Raw genomic sequence first — 7345 nt, 5'->3', positions numbered from 1 at the left:
ATGGAATCCGAAGGTGTTCAATTTTGTTGGATTTCATGAAATCCGAATGCATGAAATTGCATGATTTAATCAGGTGAATACAGATTAAATCGTGATGCAATTGCATGCTATATAAAGGGTGTTTGGGAGCGGGACTACATGGTGAAGTTTTGAGTTTTGAAAGAGAAAAGCAAGATCAAGAGTGTAAATATGTATAGGAATATTTAGTTATGGCAGCTTCTGCCATGCTGTACATTGGCAAAAAGAAGATGGCTTCACTCACATCTATGCAAGTGTACACTCAGTATTTGTTGCAGAAATTAATGAAAGCAATACTAGTTTCAGTACTGTACTTCGCAAAAACATATTTGCATATTTGTTCAAAACTTGTACTTTAATATTTTTGCGATATCTAACACTGATAGTCCTACATTGTTTCATGTGTGCATGTATTTAAACAAAACAAAAACAAACAAAAAACAACATTGTTCTCTTTTCTTTGCTAAAACTATTTTTGTTACATTGAATCAGGGGTATGCATACATCTGGAAGGCACACTATATGTAATGGTAAGTTACAACAACATAAATGACACAGTATATATATATATATATATAATCATCACAGTATAGTTCTTAAAAGATCATTTATCAAGCAGATTTAAACAAATTAAAAATGTCTATTATAATGACTGGCTAGTATACAGTACACACTAGAAGCACCGACATTTCAAACTACCTACAAGAGCCAAAACTATAGTTTAATAATGATCAAATAAAAAACTTTATTTGCGTTTATGCAGCTAAAATGCTGTAGGCATATTTAATACATATATTTAGGAAAAGTCAGGAATTGGTATCCATAGTGTATTCAGGAACACATAGTAATTCAAATGAAATCAGTCAAACTGACCAGCCGTGCACTTCTAGAGTTAAATTATAAAGGCAAATCATGCAAAAGATCACATCACGTGTACAGTATCAGCACACAAACTACAGGGTCAAAAGCCGCTAATGGGAAACTAAACTTTGGATTCAAACTCTATTTGTAAGGAAATATTGAAGACAAGGAAAGGTTTTCTGTTTCATTTGCATGCAATGCTTTTCTTACAAGAGCAGTGTAGTTTACAGTATAATTTGTGAGCACCCATTTGCTGTAGCAATTATAATTTATTTTGCTTATTATAATGATTTGGTGTTTTTTAAATATATATTCCTATATATATATATATATATATATATATTTACCATTCATGTTACAGCGTTGTTTTTATTTTAATAAGTGCCCGATTAATCAGCAATTGCCCATTGATTAACCGATCAAATATTTGAATGGACTGACAGCCTTAATATATATGTGTGTGTGTTATTGTAATGAAATGTATGGTTTGTATTATTATTAGCAACTGTACGCTATCCAAAACAGAGGTATGGAATATTTTGCTTTTGACAGCTTAAAAAGAAAAATATGTGAACAAAGACCAATCAAGGCTAACTTACCAGTATACAAAATAACATGTATAAATATAAATGTAAAACTTTTTGAAGAGCCGGTATTAATGTTTTGTATAAACTGTATAATGTTTTATATTAATGATTGATTATTATTATTTATCTCTTGGCAGACACCCTTATCCTTACAAAACAAAATAATAAATAATAATTCATAATAACCAATAAAATGCCCCCCCAATGCTACAGTATGTAAGTTACTATAAGTACATGTAAGTTATTGTTAACAGTAGTAAGCTACTAGTAGTAGTTTTTGAAAATAATCGAAACGTTAAACGATTTGAAAAAGGTGTTTAAGGAAAATAATCTAAGGCTATTAGAGAAGGATAATATAGGGAATTAATTGGCTGGTATGTATACTATGTTTCTACCAAAGTTGTAACAGGAGTTGGAATTTTGGGGGTAGAAGAAAAGCTGTAAAAATCCTCAGATTAAACTTAATGGATAATTATTTACTGAATATTGGCATATATCATTTGTTTGTACATTTTCTTATCTTGAAAATTATCAAAAAGAAATATAACAAACATTAGAATTAGAGTTACCCTGTGTTAGACTTGTGTCCTTAATTAGAGATAATTAGAGTTGCCTTGTGATAGACTGGTGTTGCTGCAGGGTTGGGCTTCGGAACACTTTAATTTTGTTAAAAAGTAAACAAAATTGGAAACATATATATACACACACATTTAATTGCATGTAATTAACTTAATTAAAAAAAAGTAAATTAAAAACTAAAACAGTAAAATATGTGTATACAAAAAAACAAATCACTCTGTTACTATTTTTATATTATACATACTTATTTAAAATAACACATCATCCAATAGGCTTCTGGTTTGGAGCCAAACAATAGCACTAAATGCTACTCCTCATTGCTAATTGCAATAGATTGATTGCATTTTTTTTTTACTTTGGATAGTTATGTCTGCTACTACAGGGAGAAGCTGTTCGATCTCCTCCACAGTCTTCAATCCCATCTGCCGTAGAAGGTCCTCCACTGGGGCAAGCAATTGCTCCCCTTTCTCTGTGAACAGTAGGAAACCTTCTTCGGTGTCACAGAACCTCAGGATGGTTTTCTGTTTCTTTTCTGTTTTTTATGTTGACTCCTGAATGAGAATTAATTAGATGCTTTTCTGGTTTTACCCAATTTATCCTGATTTCTAAAGGAATTAACGGAATGTAAAAAAGATTTGGAGAGGTTGAGCTTGAGGTGGTGTGAGTGCATCCAGGCAGAGATAGCAGACAAGCAGGAAGAGATGCAAGAGGGGATGAGAATGTCGGAGGAGGGAAAAGACAGGAAGATCTGGGCATCATCTGTGTAAAAATGGTAAGAGAAACCATGGGATGCAATGAGGGGGCCCAGGGAGTGAGTGTAGAGAGAGGACAAGAGGGGACCCAGAATGGAGCCTTGGGTTACACCTGTGAGGAGAGGTTGGGGGGTGGATGAGGAACCTCGCCATGTCACTTGGTAGGTCCCGTCGCTGAGGTAGGAGTAGAACCAGGTGATAGCAGTTCAGAGATTCCAAGGTCAGCGAGGCAGGAGAGGAGGATGGAGTGATCGACAGTGTCAAATTCTGCAGAGAGATTGAGGAGGATGAGGACTGAGGAGAAGAAGGCCACCCAAGCACAGCTGAGGGAATCAGTGACTGTAATTACATAAAATCCATTACCAGTAAAAACATGGAATATGCATACCTTACAAGTCCTTACAGATATTTTTTTATCATTCTTGCCTCACAGAATTACAGACCAGTTTGCAGCAGTGAAGTTGAAACTCAAGAACCTTCTTGTTTGTTTAGATTTGCACTCTTCTCACAGAACTGGTAACTGAAGTGCCCATAGGAAACCCACACAGACAGAGGTAGATCATGTGAACTCCACACAGACAAGCCCCCAAGCCAGGACTCAAACCCCAGACCCCTGTACCGGTGAGGCAGCAGTGGTAACCACCATGCCACCATGCTGCCCTACTAGGTCCTCATTATTTTATACAGCTCTGGAAAGAATTAAGAGACCACTGCACATTTTTCTTAAATCAGCATCTCGACATGTATGGCAGTCATTCCATGCCAGTGTCTGTTGAATTCCAACACAGACACACCTCATTCTACTCAATGAGGTACTAATTAGGTGATCACCTGAACCAAATCATATTTAAGGAAGAAAAGTATATCACTATCCTCTTGCATTAGGACCAGCTGGATGGCAAAAACAGTGCTAGTAGAACCTCAAAAGTAATTGGAATCAGAAAATAACTATTGACCATGCCAAAAGAGTTGAAAAGGAAAGTTTTGAGAAAATTAGGTTTCAATTCTGGCTTTACTGGCAGAGGGATACAGTGAGCATTGCTTCCATTCTTAAAATGTCAAAGATGGTGGTTCATAAGAACAAGGTCAAGCAGCAGACATTGGGGACAACAAAGCTACAAAGCTACCAGCAGAAGACAAAAACGACTCTCCACTGACCGGGATGACCGCCAACTCATTGGAATGTCACTCAACAACCGTAGGATGACATCAAGTGACCTACAAAAAGAATGGCAACCACAGCTGGGGTGAAGTGCACTGCGAGGATGGTTCGAAACAGGTTCCTAGGGGCAGAGCTGAAGTCTTGCAAAGCTAGAAAAAAGCGAGAAGCAAAGAAGAGCCAGGCTGAGGTTTGCAAAAGACCATAAGGTTTGGACCGTAGAGGACTGGAGTAAGTTCATCTTCTCTGATGAGTCAAATTTTCATCTTTGCCCAACACCTGGTCATCTAATGGTTAGACGGAGACCTGGAGAGGCCTACAAGCCACAGTGTCTCGCACCCACTGTGGAATTTGGTGAAGGATCAGTGATAATCTGGGGGTGCTTCAGCAAGGCTGGAATCGGGAAGATTTGTCTTTGTGAAGGACACATGAATCAAGCCATGCACAAGGTTGTCCTGAATGAAAACTTGCTTCCTTCTGCTCTGATCCTTCTGCTGTGTTCCCCAAATCTGAGGATTGTTTTTTCCAGCAGGACAATGCTCCATGCCACACTGCCAGGTCAATCAAGGTGTGGATGGAGGACCACCAGATCAAGACCCTGTTATGGCCAGCCCAATCTCCAGACCTGAACCCCATTGAAAACCTCTGGAATGTGATGGATGGAAGATGGATGGTCACAAGCCATCAATCAAAGGCGAGTTGCTTGAATTTGTGCGCCAGGAGTGGCATAAAGTCACCCAACAGCGATGTGAAAGACTGGTGGAGAGCATGCCAAGACGCATGAATGCTGTGATTGAAAATCACCAAATATTAATTTCTGAACTCTTTGTAAGTTAAAACATTAGTATTATGTTGTTTAAAAATTAATATGAACTTATTTTCTTTGCATTATTTGAGGTCTGACAACACTGCATCTTTTTTGTAATTTTGTCCAGTTGTAAATTTCTGCAAATAAATGCTCTAAATGACAATATTTTTATTTGGAATTTGGGAAAAATGTTTTCAGCAGTTTATAGAATAAAACAAAAATGTTAATTTTACCAAAACATATACCTATAAATAGTAAAACCAGAGAAACTGATAATTGTGCACTGGTCTCTTAATTTTTTCCAGAGCTGTATACACCTTTATATGCGCTGCCATATCAAACATTTAACACTAAAGCATGTTGTGAATAAATGTTATGCTTTGGAATTTTAATATTGACATGAATAGACAATCCATGCAAGTAAACTCAAACACACAATAACAAGTGGTATTGTCACTGTTGTATCCCACACATCCCGCAATTCACAAGCTCCCCTGCAGAGGTCAGCATCACCGGAATTCTAAACCCTCACATTCCCCAGCAATCAGCCACTTAACATTCCTCGGCACCATGTGCACTTGTTCTATCATCCTCGAACTCCCATTGGACCAGCACTCTCCTTCACCGTCCTCTGCTCCTCTCTGCTACACATATAAACCCCTCTGTGACTTTAATTCACTGCTAAGTCTTGTATCCTTTTGTTATTGATTGTTTACAACCTCCACGTGTTCCTCCACCAATTCCCGTATTCTCCATACCAGCCTGTTTGCCTGATCATTGACCCCCTGCTTGTCTTATCGACCAGGACTTGTGGATTTCCCTGGACATTACGGTTTGCCGGCATTGACCACAGCCTGTTTCTGACCACCTCTCACCCCGCACCTGGGTTCCCCGCCATGGCAGTCCTTCTTTACAGGTATACAGTCCGGTCCATAAATATTTGGACAGACCCAATTGTCAATTTGGCTCTGTACACCATCACAATGGATTGGAAAGGAAACAATCAAGATGTGCTTTAAGTGTAGACTTTCATCTTTAATTGGAGGGTAGTTACATCCAAATCGGGTGAATGGTGTAGGAATTAAACCAATTTTTATGTGGTCCCCCCAATTTTAGGGGCTCAAAAGTATTTGGACAAACTAACATAATCATTAATTAAATTGTGAGTTTCAATACTTGGTTGTGATGCGGGACAGTGGCCTGTCCGAATGCCAAATATATTTGCACCATTGTTGCAGTAAGATTGTGTAGCCCATGTATGAATTTAAGCTTTGTGTATTGCTCCGCAGAGGACAGGTGCAGTAGTTCTGTGTAGCTGATTTTTAGAAAAACATTTTCATCCAAGGCTATAGAGAAAACAGAAGACAAAGGAGAAGTCTGTGATCAAGTTTGGGGTACATCATTGACATCATCCAGTTGCCCAGCAACCAAAGGGAGTCATCTTGTATATGATAGCATGTTCTTTAGAAAAACCTTAGATGTGTCTTGCTGACTGACCATCTCCAGAGCACTTAGTTGTAGCTGAATAAACTATTTTGGTATTATTTCAGTTAAATCGGGTCCTGAGTATTCCTTGTCCGCCTGTTTATTGAGGGAGTAAAATTTCTCCCTATCAGTTGCAAATCCTTTGCAGTCAATGACTGCCTGAAGTCTGGAACCCATAGACAATACCAGATGCTGGGTTTCTTCCCTGGTGATGCTATGCCAGGCCTGCACTACAGCTGTCTTTAGATCCTGCTTGTTCTTGGGGTGTTTTGCCTTAGATATCAAAACAAACCAATCAGAGAGCAAAAACATTAGGTGAGGCCAAATCCACTAATAAGAACGTACTGGTGAGCGCAGGAACACCAAAAGGCCAGGAACACCACGGAAAACAACTGTGGTGGATGACAGAATATTTTCCGTGGTGAGGAAAACCCCTTCACAACAGTTGGCCAGATCAAGAATACCCTCCAGGAGGTAGGCGTATCTGTGTCAATGTCGACAATCAAGAGAACACTTCACCAGAGTACATCTTGTGGTAAACCCTCTGTATTTAAACAGGAAATGGGAAGACCATATTAGAGTTTGGCAAAAAACATCTAAAGAACCCTGTACAGTTCTGGAACAACATCTTATGTACAGATGAGACAAAGATCAACTTGTACCAGAATGATGGGAAGAGAAGAGTATGGAGAAGGGAAGGAACTGCTCATGATCTGAAGCATACCACCTCATCTGTGAAACATTGTGAAGGTAGTGTTATGGTAAGGGCATGTATGGCTGTCAAGAGAACTGGTTGACTTTTGACAAAAGCAGCAGGATGAATTCTGAAATGTTTAGGGCTATGTTATCTGCTCAGATTCAGCCAAATGTTTCAAAACTCATTTAACAGCACTTCACAGTGCAGATGAACAATAATGCAAAAGCAGGTAGAGGAAAGCAACCCCAAGAAGACTATCGTCACCAGTCACGAAACCAGGCGGCTTCATGCCCTAGGGCTCGTTCAGGAGTTGAACACAGGACCTCTCGCACACTAAGTGAGAATCCTACTCCTAGACCAACGGGCCAACTGAACAAGTGGCTTCACAAAGTTCTCCTC

This window comes from Amia ocellicauda, chromosome 2 (genome assembly GCF_036373705.1).
Source record: "Amia ocellicauda isolate fAmiCal2 chromosome 2, fAmiCal2.hap1, whole genome shotgun sequence".
Classification (NCBI taxonomy): Eukaryota; Metazoa; Chordata; class Actinopteri; order Amiiformes; family Amiidae; genus Amia; species Amia ocellicauda.
This window is presented reverse-complemented; position numbering follows the sequence as displayed.